The following is a 26,530-nucleotide window of genomic DNA, read 5'->3' on the forward strand; positions in this document are numbered from 1 at the left end:
AATTGATCCTAGGCTTAGTACAAGATCTCAAGACAAATTTGGGCCACACACGAAAGGGTCGCTCAATGAGTCTGAAGTTTGTTTGGGATTTTGAGACATTTTGTTCGGGAGGAACATGAAAATCCAATTTTTCATCAATAACTTTGGTTCCCTTCGGCCGATTTCTTTTGAATACGGTTTTCAATAACGCCTAAATTATGGCATATATTTCATCCGAAGATTGCATTTCGATTCGAGTTAAGTAAAAAAAGTATTAGGCTTCAAGAAATGGGCTAACTTTTTAAGAGTGATATTCACTATTGATTTGGCCCTGCGTCGAACATTTTGACGCATGAATACCACCCTTAAAAAAGTTAGCCCAGTTTTGCAGTTTTTTTTAATAATTCTTTATTTGAAACGGCTCATACCTTAAGGTTTTAAGGAGCCAAACTCGTTTTTGTTTTTACATTGTTTGCTTAGCTGAACACTTTGAGTTTAAAGAAAAAGATGATAGAAAGGAAAATATAGGATTAAAGGCGCAGATCGATAGCTTTAAGGTAGAAGTAGATTTCGAACATGTAGTCCAAATCTAGCACAGCTAACACATCCCTCACCGGAACGTTAGGTGGTTTTCCTCGGGCCCGAAGGGAATCTATTAAATTCGTTCTGGCGACAAGATGGACCTCACACGACCAGACAATATGCTCGATGTCATGGTAACCTTGGCCACAACTACACAAATTGCTGCCAGCAATGTCAAAACGATAGAGTACCGCGTCTAAGGAATAATGATTGGACATGAGACGGGAAAATATACGAATAAAATCCCGACTCAGGTTCAATCTATTAAACCAGGGTTTAAGGCTTACCTTTGGGATAATCGAGTGGAGCCACCGACCCAACTCATCCTCGTCCCATTTGCGCTGCCAGTTGACAAGAGAATTTCTTCTAACCAAAAAGTTTTGCAGTTTTCGAATGAAACAAAAAGAATTTAAGAAAAACCGTATTCAAAAGATGTGGCACAAATTTGGCTGAGATCTAGGCCTAGGACCAATTTTAGCCTACGTCGCATAACATTTCACAAGTTTGAAATTTCTCATACAAATGTGGGGCAGTCTAATTAGTCGCCTAGAACTTCGTTTGGTGCTACTCAGCAACTCTCTCTTTTATGACACAACAGGTTTCAGAAATTGCACCAGAGAGATGATGTAACACCTCTGACCTATAATTTTAAAAGAAACTGAAGTTTTTCATTTCGTTGCCTCAGGTAACTAAATCTCTTAAATTTATGTTTTAAACCGACCCCCACAGAATGTTGAAGGTGTCCTGCCGAACCTTAAGTAACTTAAGCGACTCACGTTTACTTAACAGATAGATGCAGAGATACGATCCACACGTAAACATGAGAAGTTTCTTGAAACAAGTATTTAAGGGAAAATAAAACTCTTGGAGATGCTGGCCTAACATTACGGGTGATGCTGGTTACGATTAAAAAAAAAATATATGGTACTGTTAGTTGTCCACATTTTCTCCTCTCTGTGTTCCTATTGTCTCTGCGTCCAATACTGCATAGGGGGCCCGGCCAAATTAAGATGAGTAGTAATGTATTTTACTAATCACCGGGATGTTGACAAGAACTGGCTGTGTATGTATCATAAGCTGGGTTGACCGGTGCCTTGATTTGTCTGTAAAACACAGACTTTTGACCCTTCGAATGCTCAGATACTGTTTTTTCTCTGCTTTATGCTCCCCTACTTCATAATTTTGCAAAATTGCACAAATTCTTGCTTGGCAGACGGGCGATAATATCTCAAAGCCATTTTAAACACGAAGACGGATGAAAGGAGACGAAAAAACAAGTAAGCATTATCGCAAATTTTCTGGTATAGTATCCTGACCTTCGATTAAAAGGTCCAATCCCTTTCTGGGAACACGGTCGACTTGAGAACCTCGCTGGCGAGTCTCTAATGATAAGATGAAATAAACGATCCAGTCTCTTTGATTCTGGTATCCAACCAAACCAGACGTGTCTTGCGTATTACTTTTGATTAGAAAACCTATTTATATCACCCCGTTTAGTTACAGTAATGATTTGTTTAAGTTTTTATTATAAAATACCGGTTACTTCATCTGGTTTTGCTTTCGCCTTTTTCCTGAAACATGATCTTTCAAAAAAAAATCTTGGACTTTGAATAACTTTAAAATAAATGATTGTAATTGAAAATTATCTTAGAATCATATTTGAATCATATTATAAGCTTTCCAAAGCTATAAATTTTATAGAAATCGGTTGAGAAACAAGAATGTTTTCGCGAAAAAGGTGTTTGTCGTCAGTTGACCCCTCGCGGTATGAATAGGTTTAAACAAAGCGTTGGTATGTTTACTGTTTAAAATCATTTTGGTAGCATAAACTCCCCCCAAACCCAATTTTCTTAAAAAAAATTTTGAATAAGTATTTATATTCTAACCATCAAAATATTAACCCAAAGCATACAGCTAAGAAAGATGGTGCAAACTAGGATTGATCGATCTTGGATCGATCTTTTGAACTTAAAATTTCCATTTTTTTATCGATTCTTTAGCCTTGGAAAAATCGATTAAATCGGTTTATTTTCGATCCGATCTTTCAATCTTTTGATTCAGTTTCGTGCAGATGTTTGATTCCTCTACCATCCTAAAGTCTACTTTTTATAATTGGTGCTTCTATGCCAATAAAATTGAGAACGACTTTTAACCTCTATATTCTTGAAGAAAACCAAACTTTCATCAAATACTCAAGTAATTAAAAGTACCATAAAACGATCACTTAAAAGCTTATTCAACCTCAGCATTTTACTCATGTCAAGATTTACCCTTTTATTTATACTTTCAATTCTCATAGTTTTTGTTTTGTTTTGTTACGATTAGGGGAGATGGGGGCATAATAGCCACCTTAAGGAAAACGCTTATTTAACCATAGAGAACAGCTGTAATATGTGAATTACATCATTGTTTCGTGTTCAAACACTCAAATAGTCTATTGCCTATTTGGATGAAACTTTATAAAGTAGATAAAAACGTTTAAAAATGCATTTTAAAAATTTTTACCGAAAGCTGAAAACCAGTCACTGTAGAGGCATAATGAGAAACCCCCCGAGGCAGTATGAGCACCATTAATGAAGGCATAATGAGCGTTTTCTGCCGGGGATTCTAGCAGCAAATTCGACTCGATGAAGTCAACTGAGTAATAGAGCTACAGCTTGACTTGTATCGTCTGACGATTTGGCCTATTGGTAAGATGTCGGAGAGGTAATCGGTAGGCTCGAGTTCGATTCCTGGTCGAGGTAATTTGTTTTTTTTCATTTATCATTCATGATCATGATTGCACTAAACGGTGAGGCGTAGATTTATCAAACAAAGCAATAACAAAATAATCTAGGTCGGTTTGTAAAATTCTAAGAATTAACACATGCTCATACTTTATGTTTCTGGTGTTTTGTTTGACGGATGATGCTTTGATGCTATTAGCCGTATAATGTAACAATAAAAAAATCAATCATGAATGGTATGTGCAAAAAAAATCCCCTGAAACAGGAATCGAACTCGAGTCTATTGATTACCTCTCCGACACCTTACCAATAGGCCAAATCGACAGACGAAAAACAAGCCAAGCTGTAGCTCTATTATTCAGTTGACTTCATCGAGTTGAATTCGCTGCTAGATTCTCCGGCAGAAAATGCTCATTATGCCTTCATTGAAAGTGCTCTGTTCGCCTCTAGTGAACAAATTAAAATAAAAAAGCGTTTCAAAATTGATTAATGTGAAAAATCAAAAATTTTATGATGTTGAAAATTGAGAAACAATGTGTAGATCATGTTGCAGTGCGTACGTTTCAGATCAAGATGATTAAAAGGTCATAAAAGCTTATTTGGTGGTGCTCAAAAATTATAATATTTTCGTCACTTGAGAACCTTGCTGGTTATTATTTAATATTTCTGTATGAAAAGGATATTTCTTTTTTGGTGAAAAATTAATACTAGAGGTTAAACGAAACAAATCCTCATTAAAATTTGTTTAAGAAAATACGTACTTATGTAGAAAAAAGGAGTGCTCATTATGCCCTGGGTGCTCGTTATGCCCTCATCTCCCCTACAGTCGTTTTAACATCTTTATGTCATTCGCGACTTATATCAACGATGCAGTTGGCGAACAGTCATTGAAAAACTTATCCGGTACAACAACTGTGATCGATGTTTACTCTGAGGCTCGAACTCACAGACATCGGCTCAGGAAGCAAACTAACTTGCCAACTGAGCTATATCACAAGCCACAATTCTTATAGTCTCAATCTGTAGTTTCACATAATTTTTGCGAATTTTCGTCACAGAATCTGTATCAGAAATCACAGAATCTTGAAAATTCTTACAGAACTTATGGAATTTCTGCATTTTGAACATACTTTTGAAATTAAGAATTTTGATATCACTATTGACCTCATATTTTCAATCTAATTCATGAAAGATTATTGCATTTGTTATGTTAATACTTTTCCAATGGAATTATTAAAATAAGATTGAATTTGTGAATATCCGACATGACTTTTTTTAACGAACACAAACACACACACAGGATCTCAATGAAACTTGATGTTTCCTCGAAGAGATTCCTTTTACTTAACTCGAAGCGGACAACTTTCGAGAATATGATGGTTAGCATCTTACAAATGCTAAAACCACCAACTTACAGAAGCTGTACTATATGTATGCCGTAACCGGGATTCTAGCTCATGACCATTGGCTTAGAAAAATTGAAAGCTATCCTCTACACCACGGGCTGTGGCTTTCTTTATAAATTTCATGAAAACAGCATCACAGAAAACCGTCACAGAATTTTGAGGTCAAATCACAGAATAACAGATTTTTATTTGTAACAAACACAGAAATATTTTCGGCAACCTTGTCTCATGGTCAAAACTTGGTAGAAGGCTGTTCATCTTTTAAATGAGACCACAATAAAACAGTAGGTATTTCAAGAAAAATTAAGCATTCATTTTGTATTTAAATTTTAACTATAAAATTCCTAAAATTCACATTTTAATATTGCCTCTACCCTCAACGAAAATTATACTTGAAAAATTTGGATGCTTGAAGAATTGATCTTTAGCCTTCCAGATGATAGTTGAACAACAGTTACCTTTGCGCCATAACCTGTGGCTGAATTGATAGTTTTAACATCAGCGTAAATAAAACTCCGCAGCCATTTCAAAATTAGAATTTCACCAATTAAAATGGTTGTTTTACTTTAATCAGTAAAATTACAATATTAAGACTTATTGATATCAAACTTTGAATTTGAAAGTATGCTTTATGGAAAAATGCATATATGTATATGATATGTAACATACACTAAAGTTGCCAAAACTTTTTCAGCTCGTATCCGGGCTGGACAAATCCGGGCTATGTCATCTTAAAACCTAGCAAAATTCGAGCGTTTAATTTAAAAACAGTCAACCGAAAATTTGGGAAAATTTGGTCAAAACCCAGGAATAACTCAACAAAAATAAGAAAAAAAAACTTTAAAAAAAATTCTGTTGATCAAAATTCTCAGCAGATTTTAAATCGTGTTTTAGGCTTCCAAAAAACCTATGATGAGTATTTTTATAAAACTTGTTCGAAAAATTCGTTTTGATCGCATAAAAAGCATTTTTACAACACAATTTGGTTTTTTTTTCGTTTGATTTGGCAAATGAAAATGAAAACGGGCAACCGGGCCGGACCAGGGTGTGTATATATAGGAGGTGTAACGATATGCAAAACTCCCGATTCAGCCATTTTGAATTGGCTACAGCGGAGTTCGTGGAGTTTGTTTACCAACAAAGTCTTCAGCTCAAACAAATTTACTGATGTTTACAAACAAACTCACTGAACCTCACCGCGCTCTCCTCGCCTACTTACTGACAAAGTCAGAGAACCTTGTGATCTAATAACCTTGGGCCGGGCCTTTTTCTCAAATTTTATATTAAATATCCGGGCAAACCTGGATAAAACCAAGCAATCTGGCAAGCTTAATATACACTCAACCAAAGTCACGAAAAGTAAAACAATCTGATGTTGAATTTGAAAACATATTTTTTTTATTTTTTCACATTTGATGTGAAAAGGGTGAAAAGACGATACTGGCGTTGCGAATAAAAAATGGATATTTTACATCTTAAAGGTCTACCTGATCACACTATTCGTAAAAATAGACAAAATCGTGCCTAAGAGAGGGCTGATCTTTAATCGTTTGAATGTAAGATACTATTTTGTATCACCGTAAAAACCTTAGATTTCGAAAGGAGCTTGTTTTCGATACAATTTTTACATAATAGGTACATTTCAGTGCAGGAAATTTTAAGCAAAAGTTTAACGTAGGAAGAATTAAAAATCAAACATTTGCTATATAATGCTTTATTCTTCAGGTGAATTGACCTGAATGTTTCTATCGACGTTCGTTCGCACTGCAAGTTTCGCGGTGCGAACCACGCAAGACCAACTATTGTGTTGTGTTAGGCTCAACCCTGTCCGGTTCTAACATTTCAAAATAGTTGATCCGTGCTTGACCGAAAGTTAAGTATGTGGTGAAAATGCTTCTTAAAAATTTCTACACGCTCATTTTCAACACCTGTAATTTTCTTCTAATCTTCTTCTATCCATCTATAATATTCAATTCTTGAAATGTTCTTACTATGAGAACATAACATTCACCGATGAGGCAGTAAAATTTAAATTCAAAACAAAAATCACGGTGATTCTGTGAAAAAATTTTAAGCATGACAATTTTTTCCTGTGATGGGCTGAAATTCCCGGTTTCTCGTTTTCACGATGAAATTCTTAAGTTTTTCCCGGTATTCCCGGCAACCGCTAGCTACCCTGAGTGTTTATTTGCAAGCCTTCGAAAAACTAGATATTTCAGGATTTTGAAATTACATTTTTACCCACTAAGGAAAATAATTTTGGTATGATTCTATGATTATATCTGACACACCATCCTCCTTTCAGTGAGTATAGGTACATAGGAGGAGGGAGGTGAGCCCAATACAATGTTGTAAGCATAAGTTCTCAATTTATACTAACGAAGCCAACAAATGGAAACAAATATGGCATGGAAAGGTACTTGGTTACGAGATATGTTTCTACGATTGTTATAGACCCTTACGCTATACAGTGTAGAGAGGGGAAGAAAGGAGGGGGCTCCATATAAATTTTGTTGTAAGGCTTACAAACTTATCAACCAATGGAACTATATTTGATATAAGAGGATTTTTGAGAACGAAAAAAATGGTATGATTATATTAAAGATCACGATCTCGATTTAGCAGGGGGTGAAGGGAAGGACAGGGTGGGAGGCTCTCATCAGTTTTTTAGCATAAATCCAGAACATGTCAAGCAAAAATAACCATATTTTAGATTTTTATGTATTTACTAGCTGACCCGATGTGCTTTGCTACACCTTCCAAAAATAAATAGAATTTTTTTAAATGATTGAAACCTAGTTTTATTTCTTATGCAGTATTTCAAACCAATTGCTGTGATGTGTTTCTAGTTTGATTCCGTTTTAATAGAATGGTTCACTTTCATCAATCGGACAACTGCATGGACGGCATACGGATTTTCACATTTATGCTGACACTACCAAATTAAAGCTAAGTAGAACCATTTTCATTAGTTCACCTTGGAAGATTGAATTATGTGTTTTTATGAGGTTTAGAATGGAGTGCTGTTCAAGAATTTTCAAGGCGTTTCATTTACGAACCAATAATTTTTTTTTATAGTTTTCTAGAGCTCCGTAGAATGGACACCCTCAACACTTGCCTTTTGTGTGACAATCTCCGATTTAAGTTTTTTTTTGTCAGATTTAACTCTAATGTGTTGTAGTACCGTGGTAGAATTAAAAGGAATCTTTCGATTGCTTTGATTCAGATTTATTCTATTTTTTCAGATTTAAGCTTTCATCTCCTATGCTCTCAAGGCAAAAAAAGCTTAAATCTGGGGAAAAAAGCTTCAAAACGAGATTCACCAGCACTTTGTTAAAGATGTTGGTCACACAATGCATAGACAAATCCTAATGGAATTCATACCGTCGATGAAAAAATTAAAATTTGACTGTATACATATATTTCTCATTGACATTTTTACAGGTTTTCTGTTTTAACACCACTTTATCACACAACCGAACAACGTTACATTTGATTTTCCATAATTTTTCGGCCTTTAATTAATCTGATGATTCTAGTTGATGCTAACCGAATTATTTAAATATGCATACTGGAAACATAACGCACAACTTATGATATTATGTATTGCGTGCAACGCACGTTGTTTTCATCATTGTTATTGAATCTAATCATAAATCTTTTAGAGTGGTAAAAATCTAAGGATTTTGGTGCTGTATTAATAATTTCTCTGCTCTTTCAAATCTTTTCAAAAGCGAGCAATGGCGCTATAACCATGGTCGATGACCTGAGATGAAGGTACAGGGATCCAGAACTAAACAGTGTATAATGGTTAAAGAAATTTCTTTAATTATTGTATTGTTAAATTTTGGACTCCATGTAGAAAAACCTCATTTCCATCCCCTGAAGGAAGAATCGCAAGGCCCAACACCAAGGAGCATAGAAATATCTTAGCATCTATGCTCCCAACGAATAAATATCAAATAGACATGGGAACGTATGGTACTGTTGTCCACGTTTCTTCCTCCCCTGGTTCCAGTCGTCTCTGCGTCCAATACTGCACAGTGGGCCCGGCCTTGATAAGATGAATAGTAAATGTATTTTTACTATTCACCGGGATGCTGACAAGATCTGGCTGTGTACGTATCATAAGCATAAGCATAAGCATAAGCATTATGCAGTATTTCAAACCAAATATCAACATAACTAAGAAGCAAACGCTTTAAAGGAGAGCTGCAACTGGAGTTTCGAATTTCAGTGCACAGATTATTTATAAATATTTTTTTTAAATTACTATTACAACACAATAACACATTACAACCAAAGTTGCCGAAATCACAGAAAAAAATCTATAATTTCATAACATTTTAAGGACATTTTCATCACAGAATCTGTGTTACAGAACACAAAATTTGAAAATGTTTACAGATTTCACATTTTGTACGTTTTTCCAAATATGTTAATTTCAATTCACATTGATTTAAGATTTCTAACTGTATTTTTGAAAAACATGCAACGATTAGTAATGTTGTTGTTTTTTCTTAAGTGAAGTGTGTAAAAGACTCATTTCTTAGAGACTTTTTAATGAAATTTATGCTGCTTCACAGAAAACCATCACAGAATTTCTGAGTTAATCTCAGAAAGCCCGATTTTTTTTCTCGCAAAAACACAGATTTTTTTTTCGGCAACCTTGATTACAACTTGAAGTGATGCCAAACAGCAGTCATGTAATAAGATCTGGTGTTTTTCATACTGCAAATTATTAAAGTAAATTCATATGGATGGGCTATCACCCAATAAATCAAGGAAAAGAATGGTCTTTAAAGGAGAAAAAAAGTTTTAATTTAGTTATTCGGCTGAATCTCAGCACATTTCTTTTTTTGTGTTGAGGGTCATTTTTAAGACTTTTGAAGATTTTAATTAAATAACCTTATCTGTCCATCAACAATCGATTGAAAAGCAAATTTTCAGAAATTGATGGGTGGGAAAAAATCTTTTCATGTATTGACGGTGCTTTGAATATTTTCTAAAAAATTTCATGTTATCTTCACTTGTTAACTTCAAATGTTGATTCTTGGGCCAAGAAGGGTAACAGTTATTTACTGAACTGACTTTACTGAATGCTGTTTTAAACAAAAGACCTTCATTTACACAGACATTTTATAATGTTGAATATCCACTTCAGATTGAACACACGGGATTTTGTTGAGGAAATTCTTAAAAGGTAGATGTTACATGGCTAAATGGCGTGTTCGAACTGTTTCATTTTTTAAATGACAGGAGTTAATATTTTCAGCTCTTTTAGGTAATATTAAAAATTTATCAGAAAAATTTTGCTTCCACTGGAATATCAATTACAATAAAAACTTTTCAACAAAAAAGCGGATCAAAAGTCTTGATGTAGCCACAATACATAAACCAAAAACACACTTTCCATGTTAATAACCAACCGCAATTATTTTGGATTCCCGGCCAGAGCAACAGCATGGTGTTAGATTCTGCTTCAGTGATAAATACAGCTAGTGCTTCACTCTTGGATGGAACGACATTGAATGGAATGAGTCAACGAAATGAGATACGAAATTTTCAAAATCGGACGCTCGATTTGGTTTTCTCGGATGAATCTATTTTGATCAGCCCCATAATCGAGGCCAACGACGTCGTTGTCTCTAAAGACGTGTACCACCCTCCGTTGGAATTTGAAATTTCATTTCCGAGTCCTATCGTTTTTGTCGAGGATTTCGATGTGTCAGCTCGTGACTTTAACCGTGCGGATTTTGACACCATGAACCGTGTTCTGTCTGAAGTTGACTGGTCGGACATACAAAGTTGTACTGACGTAGATGTGGCTGTTAGTACATTTGGCGCAATTTTGGATGGCGTTTTCGATGAATCCGTACCCCTGGTGCGACCTCCTCTTCGACCCCCTTGGTCTGATTCTCACCTGAAGCGGTTGAAACAGACGCGTTCGAAATTGCTACGGAAGTTTAGTAACTCCAGGTGCCCATTCGTGAAAATCAAATTGAACGCTGCTACTAATCGGTACCGGATATACAATCGACTTTGCTATCGCCGTTATGTGGATCGTACCCAGAGTGAGCTTCGTCGCAATCCAAAAAAGTTCTGGAAATATGTGGACTCCAAACGGAAAGAGTCCGGGCTTCCAGCTATACTTCAATTAAACAACCGTATTGCTATGTCGCCAACTGCCGAGCAATTAAACTCCGCCTTATCACGATTACCCATCGACGTGTTGGATCTGGATGTTTTCACCGTTAGCGAGGAAATGGTTTTAGAGGCCATAATTAATTTGAAGAACTCCACTTCAGCCGGGCAGGATGGAATACCGGCGTGTGTATTGAAAAAGTGTCGCACTGGTGGAACCTCTTACGCGTATTTTTAATCAGTCTTTAGAGCAGCAAAAATTTCCAACCATCTGGAAAAAATCGTTTATGAGCCCAGTGCACAAAAAAGGTGACAAACAAGATGTTGTTAACTACCGAGGTGTCACATCGCTAGCTACCTGTTCGAAGGTATTTGAGAGGATTGTCAACGATGTCATGTTTTCGGCCTGCCGGAACTGGATTTCTGAGAACCAGCATGGATTTTTTCCTAAACGTTCGGTAACTTCAAACCTGATGCTTTTTACATCCTTATGCATATCAAACATGGATGGCGGCAAGCAAATTGACGCGATTTATACCGATATTTCTGCGGCATTTGATTCTGTAAACCATGACATTCTACTGAAAAAATTGGTTAGATTGGGATTTTCCGAACGATTGGGTGCGTGGATCAGAAGCTACCTAACGGATCGGCGATTGGCTGTAAAAATAGGTTCTGCTGAATCCTCGGACTTTATTCCGAACTCTGGGGTACCCCAAGGCAGCAATCTGGGTCCTTTATTGTTTACGCTCTTTTGTAACGACATCAACTTGGTGCTGATTGGATGTGGAGTTCTCCTGTACGCGGACGACCTGAAAATATTTTAAGTCATAAACAGCCAAGCTGATTGTTATGAATTGCAACGCTTCTTGGACGCAGTCGTGAATTGGTGCCGTAATAACTTACTTGTTTTGAGCGTTGCGAAGTGCTGTATTATCACGTTTGGGCGTAGGAAAAATCTTTTCATGCATAATTACGATATTCTGGGCGAGCAGTTGCAACGTGTTGAGGAGATAAAGGATCTTGGCGTTTTGTTGGACAGTCATATGACTTTTAAGCGTCATTACTCTGTGGTACTCGAAAAGGCAAACCGAATGCTGGGATTTATTATACACTGTATCAAAAAATTGTCCGTACAGCACGTACCTTGAAGTCCAAACAATCAAAAAGTGCACTTTTTCAGTCAATAAAAATACTACAATAACATCATTTGCTGCAGAAATTAGTCCTTTTTGTAGATCAGTATTAAAAATGTTTATAAATTAAACCTTAAAAATAATCTAATTCATTTTGTATAGAAAGTCCCAAAAACGACGTCAAAAAATTGTCCTTACACTGAGGCCTTTGTCAAATATTAGTCAAGTAAACAGTTTTGTGTCAGTCTGTCAAACGAAGAAACGTGAATTGAATCTCAGCAAAGACAATTTCCAGTGGTCTGAGCGATAAATACGGTAAAATGAACTTTATTTAGCATAAATCAGTAGATTTAAACAATTTGTGGATTAAATTAACAGGAAAATGTCTGCTCTTCACAAAAAAAAAACCCGTTGACATCCGGAAACTGATTGTTGACCTGAAGAATGACGGTGAAAGCTTGTCCGAAATTCATTTATTTACTTGTCTTCGAATTACGCATAAAATAGTAAAACGGCCATGATCGTCGGTTCAGTATGTCCTTCAGAATTTTAAGAAGACTAACTCACTGGGGACTAATCGTATAAGCTGATGGTTGGTTTGATCGTATTTTCGGGTCAGAACCAAACAATCATATTTATATTCCTGTAGACGCGTAATATGACTGATAAATCTTTTTATTTTTCTCCGTAAATGAATGTCAAGTTTCCGGTGCAATTTGCGCTGAAAGCATACCACACCATTACATGGCCACCACCGTGCTTAACTGTCGGTCACAAATTTTTCGGATCCAATTCAGTATTTGGATTACGCCATACTCTTACATGTCCGTCAGACCCAAAAATTTTAAATTAGCTTTCGTCCGTGAATATGACGTTCTGCCAGAACTCTTCCGGTTCCAGGACATACTTTCGAGCGTATTCCAGCCGCCTTTTCTTTTTTTTTAGCAGATATAAACGGCTTCTTTAGAGCAACACGACCTTGGTTTTTTTTCACATGAAGTATGTTCCGTACCGTTTGAGGATTAACCTGTATAGGGTGATTTGCCAATCGTTGCACAGCTAAGCACATGATTTTGGATTTTGTGCTGTATTTTAGTCATTTCAACCAAATTCACTCGATTTGTTTTTGTCGATGCACTCACACAGGATTGGTCAACAAGATCCAAAAGTTAAATGTTTGAAATTAGTGACATAAAAATTTAAAAAATCATTTAAAACAGCTTGTCTGTGCCCAATAGTTGCACAGACAAATTTCATGTCGTGCATAATGTTGTCCGATTTTTTCCAATGGTTGCACATTTTGAAAATCAGCCACCATGTGGTCGAAGAGGCTGATATTTGTTACGGAAGCTTATTATGAGAACTTCTAGTTCAAATGCAATCTTATTCGGAGACGGCCCTTTTTGAGGGGGGGGGGGGGGGGGGGTCTTCCATATAAACCGTCCAATGCACAATTGGAAAATTCGGACCCAAAATATAAAAAAAACACAATGCTGCCGGTTTGAGTGTCTGGAATAGCATTTATCACACGTGAAGTTTTCTCAGAAACTCAAATCTACCTCTTGGTTTAACCGAAGTCATTTGAGTAGAGTGTTATTTGACCTTATTTACCCAGTGTTGAGCTTATTTCTTTACATGTCCTACCAACATAAAATTTTATGTCTTTAAAATCCCATAGAATGAACTGAAAGAAATTTAATGCTAAATATTCAAGTGCCTATTTACAGGTAAAAAGATTAAAGAACGTGATCTGTTTTGCCCCCCTTTACCCCTATGAAGAAGATGTGATTTTATAGAACAATTGCTTTAGGACTGACTTGGAAGTCGATCGATTTTTACATAATGAATATCAATTTAAAACTTGGAAATGGACACAACCACGCCCAAAGTTTCAGATCGTTTGACTGATTTATGCTAATGATATACAATTTTGTGTAAGAATTTATCTTTTCAAAAAGTTAATTGATTTAAATATTTTTTTCAAGTAAGTGGGTTTATTTGTGATTAATGTAACCTAAGTAGCATTTCATCAATCTTCAGGAAACAATCACATAACATAGAAATGTTTCCCAAGAGTTTTCCGGCTGGAAAACTGGTTTGAATCAAATTAATTTTCACAAAGCTATGACTGTTTGTTTCTCAGGATGATAAGGGCCAAATAAAGCTTCACTTAGATGTCTTCAGTGACGGCAACTCGACCGCAGATTCGAATTTCTGAGAAAATTGCACATCAGAAAAATAACATTTCGGGTCCTCCAACCTTCGACTTCGAATTTTTGGGATTAAGGGTCTACGACCCTTTTCCGACTGTACAATATTTTGACAATATTATTAATAATATTAAGGGGATCGCTGTTGACATGGAATACAATTCTTTAAGATTAGTCGTCTCGAAATTTGAGAAACAGATTTTTCCAGAAAAAGATTCTTTGCATAAAATAATGAGTAAATGGTCGGGATTAAATATTTCAAAATAAATCTTATAAAAAAGTAGTCTCTCAAAGCCATTGCAGTTGAGGTGACTTTGACACTTTTCAGATAATGCAAGTTGCCCGACTTTCATACATACATATGTTTTTTCAACGAGTTTAATAGTTTCAAAGCTTCAATATTTAGATTTGACGGTAGAAAAATAAACTTATGGAAATATAAAGTGTCTTTGAATTATTGAATTAATTATTAAAAATCAACATTGAGTGCAAAAAATATGAAAATTCTGAGTGGAAAATAATTAATTGGAGTACAGAAATTACTCAAATTACTAGTTAAACGTCAATATCCACACTTATTGGCTATGCCAAGCAGTATAATGCGATTCTTTTTATCATCTTTTGGTTAACCAGCTTTCAAATTAGCTATCAAAACACTAAAATTTAAAAAAAATATCTATTTTGAATTTTTTGTATGACAACCAATATCATTTCTGGGGAACAAGTTAGGCTTAGTTTTTGTTTACATGAAATGTATTGTAAGAACCAAGAAAGATTTTAAAAATCCAAAATTATGTTTTTTGAACTTTCAGTACATTTCTGATGGTTTTTGAATGATATTTTGGATTTTTCCGTACAAGCCTCCTCACTAATTCAAAACACGTTGTTATAATTCAGGACTTAATCAAGCGCTTCAAAAAATTTTATTGCTATTTTTGGCTGTTAAAACAACTAAACAAAGTTTTTGGAGGCAAACGAATTTATAAATTTGAAATTTCCAAACAAATTTTGCAGCGGAATTATGTACAACTATGGGGCAGGAGGAGATTGAGCGGACCAATTGTTGCACAATCCGACATTTTTTCTGGTTAAGTATGGATCATAATTTTTTTTCAATATCATGGTGTTAAAATTGTCCAACAAACGTTTCGTATAGAAAACTGATACTAAAAATATTTTGTTCTGACGTAAAACCTTATTTGCCGTAGAAGGAATGTTAAGGTTTTTGTTAACAATTAGCACAAAAACCGCGCGAAAAAAACAAGAAAAATTAAAACTGCCATAAGATACACATTTAACAGCAGAAAATATCTCAAAAGCCTCATTTCATCAGAAAACATTCCGAATTACATGATTCAGTATTATTTTTGAGGAAAAGTTGAAAAACAGCTGAAATATTGACAATTTAAGTCATGCTGTGCAACGATGGGTTAGGGGACAACGATTGGCAAATCACCCTATTTTCAAAATTCTTCAGGCTGTCTGCTAGTTTCGGGGCTCTGATTTTAGGAATCTAACTGATTTCCCTGCTAATGATGCGATGGTGACGATCCGTAAGCTTCAGTTTGCGGCCTCTTCCTGGAGTGGTCTCCATGGAGTTAGTCTTTTTAAAGTTCTGAAGGACATACTGAACCGACGATCGTGGCCGTTTTACTATACCTGCAATTTCGGACAAGCTTTTACCGTCATCCTTCAGGTCAGCAATCAGTTTCCGGATGTAAACGAGTATTTTTTTGTGAGGAGCAGACATTTTCATGTTAATTTTTGTGGATTTAATTAACAGGAAAATGTCTGCTTTTCACAAAAAAATACCCGTTGACATCCGGATACACGAAAATCTACTGATTTATGCTACATAAAGTTCATTTTACCGTATTTATCACTCAGACCACTGGAAATTGTCTTTGCTGAGATTCAATTCACGTTTCTTCGTTTGACAGACTGACACAAAACTGTTTACTTGACTAATATTTGACAAAGGCCTCAGTGTACGGACAATTTTTTGACGTCGTTTTTGGGACTTTCTATACAAAATGAATTAGATTATTTTTAAGGTTTAATTTATAAACGTTTTTAATACTGATCTACAAAAAGGACTAATTTCTGCAGCGAATGATGTTTTTGTAGTATTTTTATTGACTAAAAAAGTGCACTTTTTGATTGTTTGGACTTCAAGGAACGTGCTGTACGGACAATTTTTTGATACACTGTACGTTTGAGCAAAGAATTTACTGATCCAGTGTGCTTGCGAGCTCTGTATTGCTGCCTGGTGCGATCGATTTTGGAATCTGCGAACCTAGTATGGTGGCCTTTTGAAGCTTCATGGAAAGCGCGTTTTGAAGCCATCCAACGTAGGTTCGTGCGTTACGCTCTTCGTGAGCTACCTTGGGAGAATCCTTTGAATTTACCGCCATACGCTCATCGTTGTGCCCTGCTTGGACTTCATACGCTGTCGGATCGCCGTTCCATCGGTCAATCGCTGTTTGTGGCTAAGATACTTCGTAACGAAATTGACTGCTCCTGGCTACTTTCTCGCTGTAATATTTATGCTCCAGAAAGAACCTTGCGTAATAGAAACTGGCTCTCTCTGGAACCCAGAAACACGAGCTATGGCAGCAACGACCCTCTTCGTTCCGCAAAAATGTGCTTTTTGCGTTATTATAATGTTTTCGACTTCAATGTTTCTACTCCAACTTTCAAACGTCGTATTGAATCTTATTTAAGTGACCAATTAAGAAATTAAGAAAAGTATCATGTAATGTGCTAATAATATTAAGTAGATCATTAAGACACCTATGTCAGATGATTTTAATTCAAATAAACAAATAAACAAATAAACGTACTTGAATTGTGCGTACAGTGTTTTAGGTGAATGATTTTAAAAAAAATTGAGTTTATTTAGTCAGGTTGTGTATTTTTGCCCAACAATTTATAGATGAAGAGATAATTTTTACATTTTGTGTAATTATTGAATGTTTGTACTTTTTATCTTCTGTATCTTCTTAACTGAAAATTCTTGCGGAATTTGCTTTTCCTCAATATTTAATATGAAAAGATATTTTATTGATAGCTTTCACTTATGCTAGCAAAAAATTAAAGAGGCTTTCTGCCCTTTAAATACATCAATCCTATATAATCTATTTTAAGGATAGGCTCTTGATCGGCTTATGTGTCTGTTTATTTCATAGGACTTTGTTGTTGTTCTAAAACTATAAAGGCGATTGATACTTTTTCAGTTATGTACATTTTTACATGTTCCAAAAAAATTCTGTTGAAAACATCTTATTCTGTTATCTGTGGTCGATATGAATCAAAACCAGCCTTCTAAGCGTATTGAATTAAACAATTGTATGAAAATCTTCTCACTTTCTTTTTTTCAAGCGTCTGCAAAGGTTCGATCCATGATTTCATATCCATTAGTTCATAATTTTTGATAACAATTGCTACTTTAGTTAACTCGAACTTAAAATGGTTTTACTTTTCTAAATCTTTTAGATGGTTTTGATTTGATCGGCCAAATATAAATCTGGATCACATCTAGGCGTCATTCATAACCATGTGCTGTACAAATGAGCTGGGAATCAAAAACAAAAAAAATCACATCTAGGCTTCATAGCGCCATCACGTGCATTGACAGTATGCCTGGTTGAGAAATTCGCGCCCAAATGTTCCTTCTAATCAGTATGCTACGCCATGGTTACTATGCCTCGACCATGGAGACGAAAAACAAATCGCCCGGCGCCCAAAGTAAAGGAAATCTCGAAAAAATGGAAGCCATGACTTTTATTTGATTCAAAAAACTACAAATTTAATTATTACGGACAATTGGTGCGACTTATTGTTATTTTTATTCGATATAACCCGATTCTCATGCCTACAGAATATTCTAAAAATAATTTCATTTGAATCGTGTGGGTCATTCCGGAGGAGTAGTACTACAAACACCGTTACAAGAGAATTTTATATAATAGACTAGTTGACTCGGTGTGCTTTGCTACACCTTTCAAAAACAAATGATATTTCCGGAAATTGTTAATCTGTTTCTTTAAGCTTCGTCCTGATAAGGAGGGTCTAAAATTAATCTTACGCTAACAATCTAACTTATAAAATGTGGTTGTTTTTGCTTGATATGTTCTGGATTTATGCTAAAAAACTGATAAGAGAGCCCTCACCCCCTGCTGAATGGAGGTCTTGGTCTTTAATAATCATACCTATTTTTTCGAGCCCAAAAATCCTTTCATATCAAATATAGTTCCATTGCATTGGTTGATAAGTTTTTAAGCTTTACAACAAAATTTGTATGGAGCCCTCTCCTTTCTTCCCCTCTCTACACTGTTAAGCGTAAGGGTCCATAACAATCGTAGAAACATATCTTGTAACCAAGTACCTTTCCATGCCATATTTGTTTCCACTTATTGGCTTCGTTAGCATAAACTGAGAACTTATGCTAACAAAATTGTATTGGGCTCACCTCCCTCCTTCTATGTATCTACTCACTGAAAGAAGGATGATATGTTATATATATAATCACTAGCAGACCCGGTAAACTTCGTCTTACCATGTTCAATTTGGCGTCCATTTTCTATTTTTCCTAGTTTTCTTTACATTTCCCTTCTTTCCCTTTACTCGAATCGACCTGCTCAATTCTATTGAAATTAAACCAAAGAATTTAAACTCAACGGGCCTTTTAAAATCCAATTTTTGTAACTTGTTCAATAAATAACTGTATGTTGATAATATGTGCGTTTCATTTGCTGTATTCCATTCAGTAAATTTATTCCGTTTTGATATATTGTTTTTAATATCGGGGCAATTTTTGTAGTATTTGCCGAATATTTTGCCTAACGCAGTGCTTTCAGCTCCCAATTAGCTTTGGATGGTTTATTTTTTAGAGCTGAAGAAATAAAAACACATAAGAAAAAAAAATTAACTAACCATTTTTAAACAGCTTTTTATTCACCATCCTCATCCTTCGAAACAGTTTGAAATAAAATTCATATTTTCACCAAAATCATTTCCAAAAAGATTCGCCTGATACTTAAGTTATAGACTTTACACATTTCAACTTAAAGTGTTCCCAAACATGTTTAGATATATTTACCCATTATTTTAAAGATTTAAATTGAAGCAGTTCTGATTTCAAAATTTCCTGATCATTGTTGGTGGTGATCTGCGATTTCATTTAGGATTACGTTATATTTTTAAGATTTAATAACATTCAATTGAAAAGCAGATTTTTTTTTAAATTTAATTGAAGGAACATTTTTAAATAATCTGTTCAGGCTTCGATGGTTTCATGAGTTCATTTTGATTCCTGGAAATTATTATGTAAACAAAACCTTAAAAAAAATTATGTGTCTTTTTTACTGTAAATCTTAATTTGCAAAAATGAAACACCGGTTAAATCCTAAAGAATATCACCACAGTTCAACTTTCATATTATCTGAAAAAAGTAATATTTTCAAAAAAAATATTAGTTATGTTGACAAATAGAAATATCGAAGTATACATTTGTCCCATTTATTGGGGCAAGTGAAAACACATAGGTCTTATTCAGATGCGTCAGTGAATACACTTTAAAATGAATTTAATACTTGTTCTTGTTTGTCTGTTTTATCAACTTTCATTGCTATATCCTTAGTTTTTCTCCGGAATAAATTAATGCTTGGTACTTCAATTTCACTGAATGCTGTTCAACCAAAAGACCTTGATTTACAAAAAACTTTATAATAATTTTGAATATCCGCTTCAGTTTCAACACTCGGGATATCTTTTCTGGCCATTCTGGAGATAAAATTCTTAAATTGTAGATGATTCATAGCTAAATGGCGCGTTTTCTTTTATTCCACCGAAGAAATTACAGGAATTAATATTATTTTTAACATTTTCAGGTCATATTAAAAGTTCATCATAAAAATCTGCTGCCCCTGGAATATCAAACACAAAAAAACTTTTCAACAAAAAAGTGAATCAAAAGTATCTTCTATAAAGCCAAAATATGTAAAACAAAAACACACTTTTCATGTAAAGTTTGTACTTGAATTGTGTGTAAACAAACAGTGAACGTGTAAACAGTTTTTTGGTGAATGATTTTAAAAAAGAGTTAAGTTTATTTAATCAATTTTTTTTTGGGCTCAACAATTTTAAGATGAAGAAATAATGTATACATTTTTTGTAAAAGTTGAAAGTTTGCACTTGCTCTAGTCTACTTTCTTATTTGAAAAATCTTCCAGAAAATGCATATCCTCACTTTTTGTCATTAAAAAGTAATAATCATTGATAACTTCAATTTACGTTTGCAAAAAATAAAAAAACTTTCATTCGGCCTTTTAAAACTTCAATCCTATCTAATCTATTTCAAAGAACAGACTCTTGATGAGAGGACGAATGACCAAGTTGGTTAAAATCCTCTATAAATAAACAAAATAGAATAGAATAGATTCTTGTTCAGTTAATGTGTCTAGCGTTCTAGGCGTATTGGATTATACGAAATTGAATGTAAAGCTTCCCAATTTCTTATTTTCAAACGTCCGCAAAGTGTCATAACATTATTTCATATTTATTTTTACCAAATTCATATTTCTGGACAACAATTTACTACTTAAGTTAACACGAATTAAGGGGGGGGTAGGGTCTAACACTTTCAAAAAATCGATTTTTTTATTTTTTTATTTTCTTATTGGAAATCATTTCAAGAATGTTGTGTAAAATTTTTAAGTCAATTGAAGCAAAACTGTAGAAGTTATAGGCCTTTATCTCCTCCTATCTAATACTGCAAGAAAGCAAGAGCAGAAACTTCAAACGCGTTTTTCTCGAAAGCACATTTTTAAAGTCCGTGGACATCGTCATTTGAAAACTACTTATCCGATTCTTTTCAAATTTGGAACATATTTTCTACATATAAAATACCAGACCCCAACGTTTTTCTTTTTCGATTTTTTTTACTTTGGGGAGATTTTACAGGTGAAAAATGGCGGATTTTTAAGTGAAAAATCGTAGTTTTTACTTCAAACAGCCACAAAAATTTCATAAAAATATTTTTAAGTTAAATAAAAACGTTGGGGTCCAGAAAAACATCTATTAAAAATATTTTGCTCTGATTTTTTGACTTCAGATGATTCTGTGCTGAGATACAGTGTCCACCGCAAATCCTGTTTTCTAAAAGGCATCCTCGAAAGTGCTCCGTCACCGGCTCATTTTTCAATATTTTTCTACGAAAAAATAATTAAATGTTCTTTTAACAATGCTTTGTATAATGCAAAAAACTTGAAAACATTTGTTTAATCGATAGCTCTAGAAAAAAATCGTGAAAATGGTGTTTTTTTATACCCGTTAGACCCTACCCCCCCCCCTTAAAAATGGTTTTATTATTTGAAATCGTTTATATTGTTTTGATTCGATCGATAAAATATCAATCCGTGTCACATCTAGGCGTCATTTATTACCATGTGCTGTGTACAAATAAGCAAAAAAAACACATCTAGGTTGCAAATCGCCCCCACGTGCATAAGAAATATAGGTACTTGGTTGAGAAATAGGCGCCTAATTTTTAAATTTTTCCAGCGATCAATGAACAGTATGCTTTGGTTACTATTATCTTGTAACGACGTTTGCTAGCGACGCCTCGCCCATGCACACGAAAAACAAACCCCTCGAAGAAAAGAAAATCTCTAAAAATGGATGCCCAACTTTTCAATTTCAGATTTTGGCAAAACAAATATTATATGTTTTATTCGATCAGCAAAATGTCAACCTGAGTCACATCTAGGCGACATTCATAACCATGTGCTGTAGAAATGAGGAGGAATCAAGAAAAAAAAATCACATCAAGGCTTCATATCGCCACCACTTGCATGGAAAATATGCTTTGTTGAGAAATACGCGCCAAAATATTCTCACTGATCGGTATGCTATGCCATGGTTACTATCTTCTAACGACGTCTGCTCGCGACGCCTCGACCTTGGAGACGAAAAACAAACCGCCAAAAGGAAAAAAAAATCTCGAAAAAATGGAAGCCATGACTTTCATTTCATTCAAAAAACTACAAATTTAATTATTACGGACAATTGATGCGACTTTGTGTTGTTTTTATTCGATATAAACCGATTCGCATGGCTACAGAATATTCTAAAAATAATTTCATTCGAACCTTTTGGGTAATTTCGGAGGAGTAGTACTACAAACACCGTTACAAGAGAATTTTATATAATAGATTTATAAATTGTTTGCGTACGACTAATTCGAGACCCTCCTTTTTTAAGGGGGAAAGCTCGAAGAAACAGATTAAAATTATCAGATCTTTAACACAAATTTATAGATCAAGATTCAGAATATTAGTTTAAGTTAACTTTGTGTTGCAATTCGAAATTCCATCTGCAGCTGTCATTTTATAGCGGTTGCATATGAATTATGTTATAATTTGATTTAAAATAATGCCAACAAAACAATAAAAATTGGAATAATTTCTGAAAATATCATTTGATTTTGAAAGGTGTAGCAAAGCACACCGGGTCAGCTAGTGTACATACAGTGTCGGACAATAGAAGAGGACCACAGCTGAACTGAAAACAGAAAGTGACAAAACTTTGAGAAAAAAATTTCCATTTAAGTGCATCAAACCATTTACAAATAGTAAATTCCATTCTTACAAGAAATCAAAAACATACGTAGTTAAAACAATTTTACTTTATTTAAAAATGCGTTTTAAGCATACTTACTGACTAAAATAACGCGACATAAAAAAGGACCGCTTTAGAATTCATGGTACAAAAAATTTAAAAAAAAGGAAATTCATACCGTGATCGATTTGCAGGGTTAGTACTTGGTGGTATGACCCTTATTACACATCACTTCTCGCACCCGGTTCGGCATCGACTCCACCAGTTTTTGGCACGATCTCACCGGGATAGCGTACCACACCGCCTGGATTCTCTCCCACAGCTGCTGCTTGTTTTTTGATTTTTGGTGTACACCTTACGTTTAACTATTTCCCATAGGTTCTCTATGGGATTGAGATCAGGGGACTGTGCTGGCCACTCCATAACGTCTACCTTATTATCCTGGAACCACTTTTTAACCGTTTTAGCGGTATGTTTGGGGTCGTTGTCCTGCTGGAACTGCCACTTTAGGGGCATCTCCCACTCGGCGTGTGGCAGCATTACTTCCCGAAGTATCTGGGCGTAGAGATGCTGGTCCATAATCCGGTCGATCCAGTACAAGGGACCCACCCCGTACCAAGAAAAGCACCCCCACACCATGATGCTACCTCCTCCATGTTTGAATGTTTTATTTGTATACTGGGACATATACGTCGGCATATAGCCGAGTGGGCGATGGACTCAACTCTTTCCGTTCGAGCCGATGAGGTTCACTTTGGTCTCATCCGACCACAGCACATTTCTTCATAGTCGGCGTCAGCATCGGCACCTTCCGGGGACTTTTTCCTCCTGGTCCCTTCTCCGCCAACCGTCGCTGAACCGTCCGGGAACTCACAGATAAGTTCAGCTGATCTGCTTGGACGCTTTGAAAGGGTCTTTTTGCGAGGCCCGCTTGATTGCCGAATCGTCCTTCGGCGTCGTTTTGCGGGGGCGGCCGGTCAGTTCCCGTTTGCTGGTGCTGTGAAGCGCGTTGAAAACGAAAGTTTTCGACCTTCCTAAGTAGTCGGCAATCTCGCGTTGGCTTTTGCCAGACTTGTACAGATTCCGGATGATCGCTCGCTGGACCTCCGTGCAGTGCTGTGTCCGACCCATCGCTTTTTCGCTGAAAACTATAGACACTATAATTTCATATAGTCTGGCAAAGAGAATGAAGGGAGCCAATCGAACTGTCATTCGTGCGGAGCCAATCGAGCAAACTTTCTAAATGGCAAGATGGGCCATAATGGTCTCAGCCGTCCCGTAGCGGGACAAGCAAATAAAAAAATAAAAAAAACTTTCTAAATATTGGAAAATCATGGTTGGAGTATTGAGATTTACAAAGCTTTTCTGGCGTTTTTCTAACATTTACTTAAGTTATTGACCATATTTTTTACAAATTTTTGAACACCTATAGATTTTAATGATTAAAATATTTTTCAAAAGCGATTTCGAGTTGAAGTGACAGACATAGCATGTAATTTACAAATCTGAGAAACTATTTTTTATTTTGCTACTGGAGAGAGCTATGAACAGCTTGAACATTATCATAGAATGACAGTTCGATTGACTCCCGTCAATCTCTTTGCCACACTATATGAAATCATAGTGTCTATATTGAAAACAGAGTAGGAGGAAGGAAATCTTTATCTTTTGTTTGTTTTCATGATTTACATGATTAATTTTATTGGCTTTTCTAGTTGATACTTTTCGGTGATTCACCGAAAAGTATCAACTAGAAAAGCCAATAAGAATCAGCGGTGATCAAAGCTCGTTAACATGATTAATTTTATGGGAAATACTTACCAGGACACGAAAATGGACAAACAACACCGAAAACAACACCTTTTCTTCAAATCTAGAGCGCTGAAAATGCCGGAACAGCCGAACCGATGAGCTGGTCTTATTTTATGGCGCGACTTTTTTCACCCTCTGACAGCTTTCTGGTCGAGTAGAACAAACGGGTTGCTTTGATTGCATCAAACGTGCAGTATACAAAGTTGGCATACTACAATAAGTGCTTGCCGCTAGGTGTCGCATATTATTATATTTGAACTAGCTGACCCGGTGTGCTTTGCTACACCTTTCAAAAACAAATGATATTTTCGGAAATTATTCAAATTTTAATTGTCTTGTTGGCATTATTTTAAATCAAGTTATAACATAATTCATAAGCAACCGTTATTGAATGCGAGCTGCAGCTGGAGTTTCGACTTGTAACACAAAGATGTCTTAAACTTATTTTCTGAAAGTTTATCTATAAATTTGTGTTAAAGATCTGATAATTTTAAACTGTTTCTTTAAGCGTCGCCCTGAAAAAGGAGGGGCTCAAATTAATCGTACTCAAACAATCTAACCTATAAAATAAGGTTGTTTTTGCTTTATATGTTCTGGTTTTATGCTAAAAAACTGATAAAAGAGCCCCCCTGTCCTTCCCTTCACCCCTTGCTCATATCAAATAAAGTGCCATTTGTTGATAAATTTTTAAGCTTTACAACAAAATTTCTTCTCCTGTCTACACTGTAAAGCGTAAGGGTCTATAACAATCGTAGAAAAATATCTCGTAGCCAAATACTTTTCCATGCTATATTTGTTTCCATTTGTTGGCTTCGTTAGCATAAATTGAGAACTTATGCTAACAAAATTGTATTGAGCTCAACTCCGTCCTCCCATGCACCTTCTCACTGGAAGGAGGATGGTGTGTCAGATAATCTTAAATTCATACAAAAATGATTTTCCATGTTAAGTTTTGCCCATTTCTCGGATTTTGTTGTCAAAAAAGATAAATGTAAGCTTTCCTCTTCCCTTCCTTTATTACAAATTCTAGCATCCCACTGCAAGAAAGGAATTATTTGACAAAAAAAAAATTCTCGTATTGAACTACCATCCCATGCTAAATTTGGTTTTATTTGCGTTGTAAATTCTTGAGTTATGCTTAAACTTATCACCATCCCCCTTCCGTTCTCCCCATTGAATGGAGGGGTGAGAACTTAATATTCACAAAAGTATTTTTTGTACTCAAATACTTTTTGATACCAAATTTTATTACATCTGCTCTATTAATTTTCGAGTTATGCAAAAAAACTGTATGGAAGCCACCCTTTCCCCCTTATATCTTTTCGCTGAAAAAAGTGGGACTTCAATTTATAATAGAAACATTTTTCGTATCCTAATACCCTCACATGCCAAATCAGCTCACCAATTATACTGAAAATTGTAAGGGAGACCTCTTCTCCCCCTTTTCATCCACCTTTTTGAAGGAGTGAGGGATATCAAATAATCATAGAAGCATTTCTCGTTCCCAAATGTAGTTCCATGCCAAATTTGGTTCCATTTGCTGTTGTCGTTCTTAAGTTATGCAATAAAAATTGTATGAAACTTCCTTCCCTCTTTCCTTTCTCCCCGCTGGAAGAAGGAAGGCGTCTCAAACAATCATTAGAACATGTCACGTTCCCAAATATCCGCCCATGCCAAATTCGATTCCATTTGCTTGATTCGTTTTCAAGTTATGAAAAAAAAAATTAAAAAAGGATCCCTCTCCCCTTTATATCTCCCTACTGGAAAGAGACAGGGGTCTCAAATAATCATATAAATATTTTTCGTATCTAAATACCTTCCCATGCCAAATTTGGTTCCATTTGCTTTATTAGTTTTTGAGTTATGTAAAAAAACGAAAGAGACCCCCTCCCCCTTTCAACTGCATAGAGAGAGGG

At 35.3% G+C, this 26,530-nt stretch overlaps 1 protein-coding gene across 6 annotated transcripts in view; it reads right to left on the minus strand.

Moving 5' to 3' along the window:
• The window catches only part of LOC129751208 (USP6 N-terminal-like protein), a 91,344-nt gene that overhangs the window by 40,707 nt on the left and 24,107 nt on the right, over window positions 1-26,530 (minus strand). The window lies entirely within an intron of this gene.

The sequence above is a fragment of the Uranotaenia lowii genome, chromosome 3 (genome assembly GCF_029784155.1).
Source record: "Uranotaenia lowii strain MFRU-FL chromosome 3, ASM2978415v1, whole genome shotgun sequence".
NCBI lineage: Eukaryota > Metazoa > Arthropoda > Insecta > Diptera > Culicidae > Uranotaenia > Uranotaenia lowii.